Consider the following 17,499-nt stretch of genomic DNA (forward strand, 5'->3'; position numbering starts at 1 on the left):
CACCGAATAGCAGGAAGTGGTGGACTGGTGAGGGTTATAGTAGGCAGCGGATAGCAGGGGTGGTGGTAGTATTGTATTATCAGTGGCATTTGGCACAGGAGGTATAAATTCCTCACTGATCCATGACTGATTCATTTTAACTGACGTGAGTTTTTCCATGTTACTGGCAGGCAGTCTTGTTCGCTTTCGGATGACGTTATGATATGTGTGGCTATAATATTACTCCTGGTATTATTGGTAATTTTGTTCTCAGTATACAGGGTTTGGTTAGTATATAAACTTTATGGGTTGTTAAGGGGTTTAAATAGCCCATTCAAAGTTTAGCTTTTTTTTTTTTTTATACGAAGGTCACTAGTTCTCAAATATAAAGCAACAAAATACCAACTAAAACACTCACGTAACATTTCTAGCTGGGTGCTCATTGATTTCACATGATTCTATGAATATATTATTGCTAGTTCACTATAACACTGCCTGTTCTAAGCTTTTATAAAGCAGTGATGAAAATACTGGCAAAGAACTATAAAGTACAAACTAATGGCAGAAAGAAAAGAGAAGCTTCCCATACCGGGAGTCGAACCCGGGCCGCCTGGGTGAAAACCAGGAATCCTAACCGCTAGACCATATGGGAACAGCTGATAATCTAAATTGGCTGTTGGTTAGTATAATATTGTTAGAAAATATATATCTATGGTGTTTTTTATATATATATATATATATATATATATATATATATATATCTCAGTGTTCTTCACCCTGTTGCTGTTCTGCTGTTACAAAACTACTACTCCCAACATGCTGGAATTGTAGTTTTGCAGCAGCTGGAGTGTCATAGGTTAGGGAATATTGCCCTATATTATAGTACCCCCTATAGCTGTATACATTGTGGTATGTAACGTTATCAGGAATGGAGGACCCCTGACATCCACAACCAAACCCCCCAACCCCAGTACCTTCCTAAAACACCTAAGATCGGCCAGAGGGTCTGTTTCTAAGAACAAAAGTCAGCTGCCTTGTTAGCGCAGTAGGTAGCGCGTCAGTCTCATAATCTGAAGGTCGTGAGTTCGATCCTCACACAGGGCACAAGTTTTATTCTTCACCATAAATATGAAAAAGATATATTCTCCGTTCTGATTTGAAGGCTGTGCGATATATTTGGTCTTACATAGCGTGCTTGGATTCATTTCTGTTACATTCATATTTAGTACAGTTTGTCATGGTCAAAGACCTATTTCGCTCAGTCACACAAAAAAAAAAAAGAAAGAAAAAAAAAACTTAAAATGACAATTCCTTTATAAAATGTAAAAGAGCAAATGCATTTTTGTTTATTAAAACCGCAAGTAAAAAATATACAAATAAAATAAATAAATAAAATATTCATTCCCATACCGGGAGTCAAACCCGGGCCGCCTGGGTGAAAACCAGGAATCCTAACCGCTAGACCATATGGGACTGCTTGTGAATAAAGCTGAGACATTCAATCCAGATGAATAGAGTCAAGAGAACGGTCACATGGTACATACTGGCCAATCAGAGGGCAGCTGGAGGGAGCAATACTTACAGCTCACCAGGAAGAGACATGTACTGTGCATGAGTACAATCAGTATACGGCAGTGTTTCCACACCAGGGTGCCTCTAGCTGTTGCAAAACTACAGCTCCCAACATGCCCGGACAGCTTTTACATTAAAACTATAAAAAAAGGAAACAATGCTGTCACCCGGACTCAAAGCGGGGTTACTGTAGCCACAACGTACTAACCACTATACGATCGTGACTGTTGTGGCAAAGCTCAATCGAATGGCTTCTGGGGTCTTTCTAGTGTCTGGTCACAGTGGATATCGGCATAAATTTGCCCACAGATTTTACCCTATTTTAGATTTTACCCTTACGTGTTCTGCAGTGGAAACGCAAATTGTTTACCCAATAGAATGTGTATGATCAGATTTCCAGAAATTAGTATCTGAATAAATCTACATTAGGGATCGACCGATTATCGGTTTGGCCGATATTATCGGCCGATATTCACGATTTTGGACATTATCGGTATCGGCAATTACCTTGCCGATATGCCGATAATGTCCCGCTTCGCCTCCCCGGCTAGAGACTGCTGCCCAATTGCCTCCCCATCCCCGGTTTTATAATTACCTGTTCCCGGGGTCCGCGCTACTTCTGGCTCCTGCGGCGTCCTGCGTGCTGCGCAATGACGAGTGACGTCCTCAACGCGACATCAGTGCACACAGTGACAGCTCAGGAGGACGCCACTGGAGCCAGAACCCCGGGAACAGGTAATTATAAAACCGGGGATGGGGAAGGCAATGGAGCAGCGGCGGGGGTGGCGGTTGGACTAGGGAGGACCCCTGGACAGGCAGGGGGAGAGAAGCGGGCGGCGACAGCGGCGGTCTCTGGCCCTGAAAAAGCCGCTGCAGTTCATTGATTTAAAGCGCCCGCTTTAAATCAATGATCTGTAGCGGCTTCTGCGGGGGGGTTAAATAGCCGATAATTTATACCGGGTTATCGGCTATTGGCCTGAATGGTCACAGATTATCGGTATCGGCCCTAAAAAATGATATCGGTCGATCCCTAATCTACATATACACCACATCAAATTATTACTAATCTATCATCATTACTAATATTACTACATTGCTGTAATAGACTAGGATAATCTGGAGGTAGCTGCTGTTGGTCATACACTTTACCTGCAGTGACCACTGCTGGAGAATTGCAGTATTACATGCCATCATTTAAATAAATATGTGGACAGGCTGGTTCTACCTGATTATGGTGGGAGACCTCTTAATTTTTTTTTTACATATCTAAGGGAATGACCTCTAAGCTTAACCTTGAACCATATCTAGGGTTAACCTCTGGATCAACACAGTAGGGTTTTAGGTTAAACTTAATGGACAACTGTCTTTTTTTTTTTAACCTTACAAACTATGTAACTATGTACAGTATATAAACTTCTTAAATTGTTGTACTACAAAGCTCAGACAATCTACATTAATTCTGGACCATTATCTTTTGGGGCTGTTTTGCCAACACTGTTTGTTCTGCTTTATTTTTATTTAGACCACTAAAAAAATCTTAAACTAAAAGTTCCTTAACCCGGATTCTAACCAGGGTTGCTATGGCCACAACGCAGAGTACTAACCACTATTCCAGTGGTCTTCAACCTGCGGACCTCCAGATGTTGCAAAACTACAACTCCCAGCATCCCAGAAAAAATGCAAAAAGCCAGAACTACACAAATGTGGTAAAAAAAAAAAAATAGAGCTTGTACTGAGCCATTTCATTCATATATATATATATATATTTTTTTTTTTATAAATCCCTACATATAAATTTTTCTGGATTTGTAATACATTATATGGTAAAATAAAGTGCGCAAATGAAAAGTACAACTTGTCCCGCAAACATAACCCTAAATACAACTTTATCAGTGGGGGAAAAAAGCTATATGGGTCTATATGGGTTTTATCCAGCTGCTTAAGCCTTTAGATGTAAGTGCAATGTAGACCATATGAAAACCTGTTCAGAAGGCAGTATATGGTGTTAAAGGGGCTATCCAGGATTAGAAAAACAGAGCTGATTTCTTCCAGCAACAGCCCCACTCATGTCCTCAGGATGTTTGTGGTATTACAGCTCAGTTCCATTGAAGTGAATGGAGCCAAGTTGTAATATCACACACAACTAAAGGATCGGTGTGGTGCTGTTTTTAGGAGAAATAAACTCTGTTTTATGTTCTTGAATAACCCCTTTAGGTCGGTGTTCAGACTGAGGAATTTTCGAGTGTAATTCCAATAAAAAATTGAGCTAGGAAATTTGGGGGCAGCAGAAACCCATTGCTGTCAATGGGATTCCGATGCACAGTCAACACTTTGGAATTTAACGGGGTACTCCGTTGCAAGACATCTTATCCCTTATCCTTTGGATAGGGGACAAGATGTCTAGCAACAGAGTACCCCTTCAAGTGGCAGAGGCTTAAAGGGGTATTCCAGCCCAAAACATTTTTTTTATATATCAACTGGCTCCGGAAAGTTAAACAGATTTGTAAATTACTTCTATTAAAAAATCTTAAACCTTCCAATAGTTATTAGCTTCTGAAATTGAGTTGCTGTTTTCTGTCTAACTGCTCACTGATGACTCACGTCCCAGGAGCTGTGCAGTTCCTATGGGGATATTTTCCCATCATGCACAGCTCCCGGGATGTGACATCATCATTGAGCAGTTAGACAGATAACTTCAGAAGCTAATAACTATTGGAAGGATTAAGATTTTTTAATTTCAAGTAATTTACAAATCTGTTTAACTTTCCGGAGCCAGTTGATATATATAAAAAAAGTTTTTGCCTGGAATACCCCTTTAAGTCACTGAAATTCCACAGCCAAAAGAATGACCTTGCTCATCTTGTTGGGTAACCACTGGGGGTTTTCACTGTGGAACACTTTAGTAGACAAACAGTAGCCACCATGCCAATATCCAGACACGGTCTTAGGTCACTGAACCTTAGGAAGCTCTTTACATGACAGTTTACTCAGACAGCCGTGATCGTATAGTGGTTAGTACTCTGTGTTGTGGCCGCAGCAACCCCGGTTCGAATCTGGGTCACGGCACTTAAAACTTTTATTTATATTGGTCTAAACTCTAAATAAAGCAGTAACACTGTTGGCCAAACAGACAAGAAAATTGTGCTAAAACCAATGTGGATCATTTGAGCTTTCTAGTACAACAATTTAGAAATGTTTTTTGTTAAAAGTCACAGAATTTTTTATTTTTTTTTATAACAGTGTTTTTATTACAGTGAAACCTCTCCAAAAGACCACATATATAAAAGAACCACCCCTATCCAGACCAGGTTTCATGCAACAGATATTCAGGCCACCTAACATTAAGAATAGTGACCAAGATTGTGTAGTCTTCTCAAATCTCTCTCCGGCTGTACTGTATTAATTTCAATGATGGCATGTAATACTACATTTCTCCAGCAGTGGCCACTGCAGGTAAAATGTGTGGCCAACAGCAGCTCCCTTTAACTTATCCTAGTCTATTGAAGCAATATAACATTATTAATTAAGTAATTATTATTACTATGAATAATAGCAATATAATAGTTTATTATTGTTATTTTTAGATTTTTATTGATAATTATTTTTATTTTATTGTTGTTACCATTAATCATATTTGTTATTATTTTTTTACTTAATGTAATTATTATAAATTATTAATGTTATTACTGCAAAATACAATGATAAGCTGCTGTTGGCCATCCGCTTCACCTGCAGTGGCCACTGCTGGAGAAATGTAGTATTACATGCCATTATTGAAATTAATGCAGTGCAACTTCTTTGAAAAGACCACACAAAATTGCATTAAAAGTGATCTTCTATGTGGATGGTCTTCTTATATAAAACAGCCAGGGCTCAAGTCTCAGGAACTGACTTCCTGCACTTTTTTTAAGAGCAGGAACACCTTTCCCATTAGCAGGAGTTCCCACACTTTTTCTAACCCAGCACTTGACCCCTGAAAATAACCACCAAAGGGTTGGTCTTCTGGAGTGGTTCACTGTATATTTTTATCTTAGAGCCGAGTAATGTGCTCTCGAATCACCCAAAGTGCAAGAAAAAGTGCAAACGTGTTACACAAAAAAAACGTGCACAAAGGATGCGGTCTATCGCAAGACCTTCTCCGATAGGAGAGAGGCCCCCCAACAAACCTTACCCATCGCCTCCGGACCACAAGGTACCTGCGAGGTTTCAGGTTCAATGTCCCTTTTCGCCGAAGCTACTAAAGGACCACAAATGCTCCTGGCATCCCCCTTGGCATTAGCCAAGGTATCTGCCGGCAGAGCAGATAACGGTCGGTAACCTGCCAAATCAGGAGTACCCGGGGTGTTTGCAGGGAGGTACGGGACCTAATGGCCACACACACCTCCCCTAGACTGCCAGGAGGGACACCCAGAAGGGCTACTGCATCCTGACAAATCATGTGGACACACAACACGCAAAAAGTGACACAGTGAGACAAAAATAAATAAATAAGTGAATGTGTGCAGATATACTGCCCGGACATACGGCCGGATCTATAAAAATTTCTCTGATCCTAGCCAGAAGGCCGGGAATCAAGAGGTGAGTGCCACAAAGGTGAAGAGATCATGGTGCCCGTGCTTCAACTCAGTGAGCCAATACTCCCAGTGAGTTTTGGCACCTCGAGGTCACCACTCCCCGAGGCACTAAAGTACCTCGGCTCTGGACCCTCTCAGCCTTATGGCGAGACCCGTAGGAAACAGGTCACTTCGGGGCAGCCGTCGAGCTGATTCCTCAGAAACGCCCTGGAACACCTGCCACCTCCATGCAGCACCCATCCTCACCAGACCCACACTGGCATGAAACTGATAAGAACAGATACTACACTTGATCATAGCCAAAAGGCCGACTGTATATGGACTGACTGGAATTACTAAATAAGAGTTGTGTTATTAAAAAGGTGAGGGAAGGGGGGGTGATGGGGTGTGTTACTACATGAGTGAGGGGGGGGATGGGGTGTGTTACTATATGGGGGAGGGGGTGATGGGGTGTGTTCCTATATGAATGAGGAGGTGATGGGGTTTGTAACTATATGGGTGAGGAGGTGATGGGGTATGTTAATACAAAAATGAGGGGGTGATGGGGGGTGTTACTATATGAATGAGGAGGTGATGGGATGTGTTACTATATGGGTGAGGAGGTGATGGGGTGTGTTACTATATGGGTGAGGGGCTGATGGGGTGTGTTACTATATGAATGAGCAGGTGATGGGGTGTATTACTATATGGGTGAGGAGGTGATGGGATGTGTTACTATATGGGTGAGGAGGTGATGGGGTATGTTACTATATGGGTGAGGAGGTGATGGGGTATGTTACTATATGGGTGAGGAGGTGATGGGGTGTGTTACTATATGGGTGAGGGGCTGATGGGGTGTGTTACTATATGAATGAGGGGGGTGATGGGGTGTGTTACTACATGAGTAAGGGGGTAATGGGGTGTGTTACTATATGAATGAGGGGGGTGATGGGGTGTGTTACTATATATGTGAGGGGATGATGAGATGTGTTACTACAGCGGTGGGGGCAGTGGTGATGACATGTGATACTATGAGGTGGCGATGTACAGTACAGACCAAACGTTTGGACAAACCTTCTCATTCAGAGTTTTCTTTATTTTCGTGACTATGAAAATTGTAGATTCACACTGAAGGCATCAAAACTATGAATTAACACATATGGAATTATATACATAACAAAAAAGTGTGAAACAACTGAAAATGTCATATTCTTGGTTCTTCAAAGTAGCCACCTTTTGCTTTGATTACTGCTTTGCACACTCTTAGCATTCTCTTGTTGAGATTCAAGAGGTAGTCACCTGAAATGGTTTTCACTTCACAGGTGTGCTGGTGTGGAGGAGGAGGTGTGATGGTGTGGGGGTGCTTTGCTGGGGACACTGTTGGGGATGTATTCAAAATTGAAGGCATACTGAACCAGCATGTCTACCACAGCATCTTGCAGCGGCATGCTATTCCATCCGGTTTGAGTTTAGTTGGACCATCATTTATTTTTCAACAGGAGATATGACCTCAGATGAGATCGACGAGCATCAAGGAGCAAGAATAATTATGGACACTATCATCCAATTGTGGAGAGATATGTGTTGTAAGACATAGACTTTTGCCTCAGAGGGATCTCAGGTCATACAAATTGACTTGAACTTGGGTAAATTCTAATGACCCGAGAGATGGATGTTGAATTGGTCCAAGCGGTATGCTTTTGAATGCACAAGTATGCTATTGTTATTTATATTTTGGTAATTTTCTATTGAATGTATAATTATTTATGAACACAAAAATATAAATTATTTGGCATATTATATATGTCTAATGGGGTCAAGTTTGCATGTGGTGGAAGCTAAGGGTGCCTGTCGGGTACGGTCTATATCAAGCGTGTATAGGGACATGTGCCATTACTTCAATTATTGTTTTGCCCCCACTCCTATCTTTCCGGGAGTATGTTTATGCCCTTTAGGGATTACACTAAGCTTTCACTTTTCACCTTTTCAGTATACAGTGTCACATGATGTATATGTTTATCACCCCTTTTTTGTTTAGGGGCACAACTAACAAACTACGTCAGTAGCGTTTTTTGGGGGACATAGCTTTATATATAAAAAAAAAAATAATAATAATAATAATAATAAAATAAAAAATAATAATAAAAATAAAAAACACAAAAATAATAAAAATACAAAACTAATAATATTGATATAGATATATACTATAAAAGTAACATATTATATATATAAATAACAAAATAATGAAATAATAAAATAAAAATAAATAAAAACAAATACAAAATAAATAATAATAAATAAAAAAAATTAAATTAAAAATAAATAAGAAATAAAAATAATGATAAATAATAAATTAGCCACAATATTGTGTATATTGTTTCACTAAATTATGTGGTTTTAAGTAATAGGTATATATAAAGGGAAGAAGTATTCAAAATATTTATACAAAAGGTACAGATAATATAAATATATTACAATAGACACAAAATTGCACATAGATTCATGGTTTTATTCACAGGTATTGTGGTGGAGGTTTTCTTTTATAATTTGGGGTTATTTTTACTTTGATTATACTAATGGACCAGCAAGTGACGTAGGGCGCATGCGCGCTTATGTACTTAGAATACCATCTTACCCCTAAGCATTTCACAAAGCTTGGTCACATGGCGCGCGTCGTAAGAGGCGCGTCACATGACATGGGTCATGTGATCAGTATGTCACGGCCCACTTTCAACTATACGGGTCGGCACATTGGGCTGTACCCGAGCATCCTATACCGGTGTGGTCACGTGGTGCGCGCGGTCTCAGGTACGTCACGTGACACGGGTCATGTGACCGGTGCATCAGTGCCGATTCCCGGAACTATACGGGTAGGCACAAAAGGTTGCACACAGTAAACTAATGGTGTGGAGTTCCGGTTTGGAGCTCATCATCACCATGCTGGACAAACTTGATTATGACCGCACCTGCCAGGTACTTACACTAATTGTTATCCACCACCAGGATATAAAAGATGTCTTTTCACAGATTGACAACAACACCCCTGAGGAAGTCGCTATTTTTATTGACCCCGTCCTCTGCTTCATCACTGTGTCGCTGTTCTCTGTGGACTGTATATGTGTGGTATTGTATATAATAGCGTGGCAGAATTACGGCACCACTGCTTTTTTGTCATATTATGATATAGGTACTGTTACTCTAGTGGTGCTGACTTGGCCATTTTTGTATATTTTCTGTCTACATTTACTGCCAGTCACACAGAGCTTACATTGTGTGTATAGATTCATTAGCAGTAGGACGGGGTCATTAATTCTGAGCAGGGGGTCATGACCCTGCTCTGAGGCTGTGTTGTGGCTCATAAGAGAGCCTTTTTAAATGGTTTTAAAGTTGTGACGTGACCCATTGGTTTTGTATATTCTAATAAAAGTAATTGTATTGAGATTTTCTAGTGGTGTGCATTCTACTTTCAGTGGTAGCTGTTTCTTTGGGTAGTATCATGTATTACACTGAATTGCACCCATCCTAAACTACATATATATTATAGAGAGCCCCCCACACTGTTGTAGTTTTCACATGTCCTGAACAAACGCCTGATATTGTTTGCCCAATAATGACCGATCAATAAATGTCAGGCTGACCTTCTGGGGGAAAGAGGAAGAAATTATGATTACTCAGCGCTTAAAGAGAAAAACAGGACTATAAACTTAGCGCTTGACAAAACTGCATACACGTACACATACATGTCATTAAATGATGATCAATAATATGGGTGTTGATTTATGTTAATCTTGAGGCCTTATAAACCCTTGTAAAATGCTTTAATAAACAGAAGAGATTTGGAAAACTTGAACTGTGGGTCAGTTGTCTCATTTCTCCTATAATGCATGCAACATATATTCAATTTGGCCAGGAATAGATAAGCACTGTATACCTGAAGAAGTCATTCTACTTCACTACAATGCTCAGAAGAGAAGGAGTCACATTTGGCTTTTGGAAAGCAAATTTTGCTGAAATGGTTTTTGGGGGGCATGTCACATTTAGGAAGCCGTATGGTGCCAGAACAGCAGAAAAAACCCTACATGGCATACCATTTTGGAAACTACAACTCTCAAGGCACGTAACAAGGGATACATTGAGCCTTAACACCCCACAGGTGTTTGACGACTTTTCAGTAAAGTCAGATGTGTAAATGGAAAAAACATTTTTTTCACTAAAGTGCAGTTTTCCCCCCCAAATTTACAGTTTTTACAAAAGGTAATGGAAGAAAATGCCCCCCAAAATTTGTAACCCCATCTCTTCTGAATATGGAAATACCCCATGTTAGGGCGTAAAATGCTCTGCGGGAGAACTACAATGTTCAGAAGAGGAGTCACATTTGGCTTTAGGAAAGCAAATTTTGCTGAAATGGTTTTTGGGGGGCATGTTGCATTTAGGAAGCCCCTATGGTGCCAGAACAGCACAAAAAAAAAAACACATTGCCTACTATTTTGGAACTACATCCCTCACGGAACATAACAAGGGGTACAGTGAGCCTTAACACCCCACAGGTGATTGACGAACTTTCGTTAAAGTGGGACGTGAAAATGAAAAATTTGATTTTTAACACTAAAATGCTGGTGTTACCCCAAACTTTTCATTTTCACAAGGAGAAATAGGAGAAAATGCCCCACAAAATATGTAACCCCATTTCTATTGAGTGAGGAATTACCTCATATGTGGATGTAAAGTGATCTGTGGGTGCACTAGAGGGCTCAGAAGGGAAGGAGCGACAATGGGCTTTTGGAGAACGAATTTTGCTGAAATGTTTTTTGGGGGGCATGTCGCATTTAGGAAGCCCCATGATGCCAGAACAGTAAAAAAATAAATAAAATAAAAAACACATGGCATACTATTTTGGAAACTACACCCCTCACAGAATTTAGAAAGGGGTGCAGTGAGCATTTACACCCCACTGGCATTTGACAGATCTTTGGAACAGTGGGCTGTTAAATTACATTTACACAGACAGCTGTGGGGCGTAAATGCTCACTGTACCCTTTGTTACATTCTGTGAAGGGTGTAGTTTCCAAAATGGGATCACATGTGGGGGGGGGGTGGGGGGTCCACTGTTCTGGCACCATGTGGCCTTTGTTAACACACATTGCCTTCAATTCCAGCCTAATTCTCTCTCAAAAAGCCCATTGGCGCTCCTTCTCTTCCAAGCATTGTAGTTCGTCCGCAGAGCACTTTACATCCACATATGGGGTATTTATATACTCAGAAGAAATGGGGTTACAAATTTTGGGGGGCTTTTTCCTATTACCCCTTGTGAAAATGGAAAATTTGGGGTAACGCCAGCATTTCAGAGAAATCTTTATTTTTTTATTTTCATGTCCAAATTTTACGAAAATTAGTCAAAGACCTGTGGGGTGCTAAGGCTCAGCATACCCCTTGTTACATTCCATGAGGGGTGCAGTTTCCAAAATGGGGTCACATGTGGGTGGTTTTTTTTTTGCGTTCACGTCAGAACCGCTGTAACGATCAGCCACCCCTGTGCAAATCAACAATTTAGGCCTCAAATGTACATGGCGCTCTCTCACTGAGCTATGTAGTTCATCCGCAGAGCATTTTACATACACATATGGGGTATTTCCGTACTCAGAAGAAATTGCGTTAGAAATTTTGGGGGTCTTTTTCTCCCTTTACCTCTTGTGAAAATGAAAAGTATGGGGCAACACCAGCATGTTAGTGTAAAAATTTAAATTATTTTTACACCAACATGCTGGTGTAGCCCCCAACTTTTCCTTTTCATAAGGGGTAAAAAGGAGAAAAATCCCCCCAAAATTTGTAACGTAATTTCTCCTGAGTACGGAAATACCCCATATGTGCCCCTAAACTGTTGCCTTGAAATACAACAGGGCTCTGAAGTGAGAGAGCACCATGCACATTTGAGGCCTAAATAAGGAATTTGCAATAGGGGCGGACCCGGTTACCTACAGTAAAACCCTACAGCATTGTTTCCCAAACAGGGTGCCTCCAGCTGTTGCAAGACTCCCAGCCTGCCAGGACAGTCTATGGCTGTCCGGCAATACTGGGAGTTGTGGTTTTGCAACAGCTGGAGGCTCCGTTTAGGAAACACTGCCATATAAGACGTTTTTTATTGGGGGTGGGGGGGGGCGTGGAAGGGGGTGTATATGTAGTGTTTTACTTTTTATTATTTGTTAGTGTAGTGTAGTGTTTTTAGGGTACATTCACACAGGCAGGGGATCACATGCACTGACAGACCGTACTTGCTGGGAGTTGTAGTTTTACAACAGCTGTAGACACACTGTTGGGGAACCACTGAGTTAGAAAACAGACTCTAGCTCATTGATTCCAACCCGTGTGCCTCCAGCTGTTACAAAACTACAACTCCCAGCATGTACGGTCTGTCAGTGCATTCTGGGAGTTGTTTTGCAACAGCTTGAGGCACACGGGTTGGAATCACTGAGTTAGGAAACAGACTCTAGCTCAGTGTTTCCCAACCAGTGTGCCTACAGCTGTTGCAAAACTACAATTCCCAGCATGGCCAGACAGTCAGGGATGCTGGGCGGGTAGTTCTGCAATATCTGGCCCTTCAGATGTTGCAGAACTACAACTCCCAGCATGCCTGGACAATCTGGGCATGCTAGGAGTTGTAGTTATGCAACAACTGGGGAAGAACAGTTTGGAGACCGCTAAGTAGTGGTCTCCAAACTGTAGCCCTCCAGATGTTGCACAACTACAACTCCAAGCATGCCCAGACTATCCAGGCATGCTGGGAGTTGTAGTTCTGCAACATATGAAGGGCCAGATATTGCAGAACTACCCGCCCAGCATCCCTGACTGTCTGGGCATGCTGGGAATTGTACTTTTGCAACATCTGGAGGGCTACAGTTTGGAGACCACCGTATAGTGGTCTCCAAACTGTGCCACTTCAGATGTTGCAAGACTACAACTCCCAGCATGCCCAGACAGCCTTTGACTGTCTGGGCATGCTGGGAGTTGTAGTTTTGCAGCTTTTAGAAGGCCACAGAGAAGAACACTTACCGTGATCTTCACTGTAGCCTTCTCCACGCCGCACTTTCCGGCCGCTCCTCCTGTGTCGATGCTGCTGCCGCTACTCCAGGATGCCGCCTCCGCCGGTTCGGGTAAGCCGGGCCATGCTCCCCCCTCGCCGCCCGTGTTCCCACCGCTCTGCCCCAACTTCGATCGAAGGGCAGAGTGGGGGAAATTAACTCGAAAGTTGTTAACATTGGATGTGTAAAAATTTCTTCACTAAAATGCAATTTTGTTCCCCAAATTTTACATTTTTACAAGGGGTAATAGGAAAAAATGCCCCCCAAAATTTGAAACCCCATTTCTTCTGAGTATGGAAATACCCCATGTGTGGACGTCAAGTGCTCTGCTGGCGAACTACAATGCTCAGAAGAGGAGCACCATTAAGCTTTTGGAAAGATAATTTGTTTGGAATGGAACTCAGGGGCCATGTGCATTTACAAAGCCCCCCGTGGTGCCAGAACAGTGGACCCTCCACATGACCCCATTTTGGAAACTACACCCCTCACAGAATTTAATTAGGGGTGCAGTCAGTATTTACACCCCACTGGCGTTTGACAGATCTTTGGAACAGTGGGCTGTGCAAATAAAAAATTACATTTTTCACTGTTCCAAAAATCTGCCAGACACCTGTGGGGCGTAAATGCTCACTGTACCCCTTAATACACTACATGAGGGGTGTAGTTTCCAAAATGGGGTCACATGTTGGGGGGTCCATTGTTCTGGCACTATGGAGGCTTTGTAAACACACGTGGCCTTCAATTCCGGACAAATGTTTGCTTCAAAATCTCAGTGGCGCACCTTCTCTTCTGAGCATTGAAGTGCACAAGCAGAGCACTTTACATCCACATATGGGTTGTTTCATACGCAGAAAAAATGGGGTTACAAATTTTGGGGGGCTTTTTCCTATTTTCCCTTGTGAAAATGAAAAATTTAGGGTAACACCAGCATTTAAGTGGAAACATTTTTATTCTTCATTTTCCCATCCAACTTTAGTGAAAATTCGTCAAACACCTGAGGGGGGTTCAGGTCACTATCCCCCTTGTTACATTCCGTGAGGGGTGTAGTTTCCAAAATTGGGTCACGTGGGTATTTCTTTTTTGTGCTTATGTCAAAACCGCTGTAAAATTAGCCACCCCTGTGCAAATCACCAATTTAGGCCTCAAATGTACATGGTGCACTCTCACTCCTGAGCCTTATTATGCGCCCACAGCGCATTTTACCCCCACATATGGGGTATTTCCATACTCAGGAAAAATCGTGTTACAAATTTTGGGGGTCTTTTTTTTTGCTTTTACCGCTAGTGAAAATAAAAGTATGGGGCAACACCAGCATGTTAGTGTAAACATTTTCTACACTAACAGGCTGGTGTAGCCCCCAACTTTTCCTTTTCATAAGGGGTAAAAGGAGAAAAAGCCCCCCAAAATTTGTAGTGCAATTTCTCCCGAGTACGGAAATACCCCATATGTGGCCCTAAACTGTTTCCTTGAAATACGACAGGGCTCCGAAGTGAGAGAGCGCCATGCACATTTGAGGACCACATTAGGGATTGAATAGGGGTGTACATAGGGGTATTCTACGCCAGTGATTCCCAAACAGGGTGCCTCCAGCTGTTGCTAAACTCCCAGCATGCCTGGACAGTCAGTGGCTGTCCGGAAATGCTGGGAGTTGTTGTTTTGCAACAGCTGGAGGCTCCATTTGGAAACACTGCCATACAATACGTTCATTTTTGTTTGGGGGGGACGGACGGACAGTTTAAGGGGGTGTATTTGTAGTGTTTTACCCTTTATTATCTGGTAGTGTAGTGTAGTGTTTTTAGGGTACATTCACACTGGCGTGTTACGGTGAGTTTCCCGCTAGGAGTTTGCGCTTTGGCGAAAAATTTGCCGCAGCCCCAACTTGAAGCAGGAAACTTACTGTAAACCTGCCCGTGTGAATGTAACCTGTACATTCATATGGGGGGGGGGGGGGTCAAACCTATCACCAACATTGGGGGGTTTGATCGGTCTGATGATATCAGCAGTCACCCCGGTCCGGTCCTCGCCAGGCAGGGACCGAAATTCCCACGGGCGTATAGATACGCCCTGGGTCCTTAAGTACCAGGGCGTCAAGGCGTATCCATACGCCCTAGGCCCCTAAGTGGTTAAAGGAGAACTCCCCTTGATAAAATCTTTTCCCCTATCCCAAGTGTCCGACTGCTGGGACCCTTGCGATCTCTTGAACAGTCTATGGGAGAGCTGGAGCACTGCACTTGGAAGTCTCTGGCTCTGCCATAGAGATGCATGGAGGAGGCGTGGCAGCGGCAGCTTTGTGCTGTGGTCGACACTGCTCTTTTCATGCAGAGAGAGGGGACGCAGTGCGGGGGATCGCAGGTGTTCCCAGCAGTCGGCCGGACCTTACCATGATGTGACACTTATCCCCTATCGTTAGGATAGGGGATACGTTTTTGTTAAACGGGAGTTCTTTAAAGGGGTACTCCGGTGAAAACCTTTTTTCTTTTAAATCAACTGGTGGCAGAAAGTTAAAACATATTTGTAAATTACTTCTATTAAAAAAAATCTTAATCCTTCCAGTACTTATTAGCTGCTGAATGCTACAGAGGAAATTCCTTTATATTTGGAACACTGATGACATCACGAACACAGTGCTCTCTGCTGATGTCTCTGTCCATTTTAGCAACCATGCATAGCAGATGTATAGCAGATGTATGCTAAGGGCAGCATGGTGGCTCAGTGGTTAGCACTGCTGCCTTGCAGTGCTGGGGACTTGGGTTCAAATCCCACTAAGGACAACAACAAATAAAGCGTTATTATTATAATAACGTCAGCAGAGAGAACTATGGTCGTGATGTCATCAGAGAGCATTCCAAAAAGAAAAGAATTTCCTCTGTAGTATTCAGCAGCTAATAAGTACAGGAAGGATTAAGATTTTTTTAATAGAAGTAATTTACAACTATGTTTAACTTTCTGCCACCAGTTGATTTAAAAGAAAAAAGGTTTTCAGCGGAGTACCCCTTTAATGGGGGATTCCAAGCTCCTTTGCAAAAAATTTACCAGGAAATGTTTGGAAAAAAGTAAATTTAAAACCAAAAAGAAAAAACAACATACCATGCCACGTACTCCCAACCCAGAGCCACCACTGTGCCATACTGCCTTGCCATGACCAACCCCCCTAAATTCATCAGGAGTCAGTGTTGCAAATCATTGCCTTCTGCAGTCATGTGACCACTAAGGTCAATGACTGACTGCACCCACCTGTAATGAGTGGAGGGCACTTCTACTGGGCAGTGTGGAGCAATGCAGAGGGGCGATGTTCTTTCCAGCCATTACCTGCTGTAGGTTAAAGGGGTACTCCGGTGGGAAAAACATTTTTTTTAATGAACTGGTGACAGAAAGTTAAACAGATTTGTAAATTACTTCTATTAAAAAATAGTACTTTTTAGCAGCTGTATGCTACAGAGGAATTTCTGTTCTTTTTTTAATTTATTTTTTGTCTTGTCCACAGTGCTCTCTGCTGACACCTGATGTCCGTATCAGGAACTGTCCAGAGCAGGAGAAAATCCCCATTGCAAACCTATGCTGCTCTGGACAGTTCCTGACACAGACAGAGGTGTCAGCAGAGAGCAGTGTGGACGAGACAAAAAATTAATTCAAGAACAGAATTTTTTTCTATAGTATACAGCTGCTAAAAAGTACTGGAAGGGTAAAGATTTTATTAATAGAAGTAATTTACAAAGCTGTTTAACTTTCTGGCACCAGTTGACATATAAAGACCTAAAAAAAAAAAAATGTTTTCCACCGAAGTACCCCTTTAATTTTTTGAAAGGGGCTAGAAATAGCTATTAAATGGATTCAGTCACCTCCCCATTCCCTAAACTAAAGTCAATAGGTTAGAAGACCCAGATTTCATATCTATATCTCTAAACTTTCTACGCACCTGCATTCTCCTGCAGACTTGTGTCTGCTGATGCCTTGAGGGGGACTACAGAGCTCAGAAATATAATGGGGAGGACTACTCAGACTCCTAGATTTGTAGGTTTACAGTAGAGCAGTGTTTCCCAGCCAAGGTGCCTCCAGCTGCTGCCAAACTACAACTCCCAGCATGCCCGGACAGCCGAAGGCTGTCCGGACATGCTGGGAGGTGTAGTTTGGCAACAGCTGGAGGCACCTTGGTTAGAAAACACTGTAGTAGCGTAATGTAAGTGAGTAGAAAAATCAAAAATACAGATTCAGAATCAGCTAATCTCTTTAGCTTGAGGCGGGTTTAGTGGTTGACAGAGTCTTTAAGAACAGTAAGCCAGATTAATTTGTTATGTACAGTATAGAACAATATTTTATTA

The 17,499-nt window shown here is 42.1% G+C and overlaps 3 non-coding genes across 3 annotated transcripts; 1 reads left to right on the forward strand and 2 right to left on the reverse strand.

The window, feature by feature from the left end:
- Positions 1-559: 559 nt before the first annotated feature.
- On the reverse strand, positions 560-631 carry TRNAE-UUC (transfer RNA glutamic acid (anticodon UUC)). The gene has a single exon. It is a non-coding gene; the product is annotated as a tRNA-Glu (tRNA).
- A 379-nt stretch (positions 632-1,010) lies between these two features.
- On the forward strand, positions 1,011-1,083 carry TRNAM-CAU (transfer RNA methionine (anticodon CAU)). Its single transcript has one exon. It is a non-coding gene; the product is annotated as a tRNA-Met (tRNA).
- A 297-nt stretch (positions 1,084-1,380) lies between these two features.
- On the reverse strand, positions 1,381-1,452 carry TRNAE-UUC (transfer RNA glutamic acid (anticodon UUC)). Its single transcript has one exon. It is a non-coding gene; the product is annotated as a tRNA-Glu (tRNA).
- Between the last annotated feature and the right edge of the window lie 16,047 nt (positions 1,453-17,499).

This window comes from Hyla sarda, chromosome 4, assembly GCF_029499605.1.
Source record: "Hyla sarda isolate aHylSar1 chromosome 4, aHylSar1.hap1, whole genome shotgun sequence".
NCBI lineage: Eukaryota > Metazoa > Chordata > Amphibia > Anura > Hylidae > Hyla > Hyla sarda.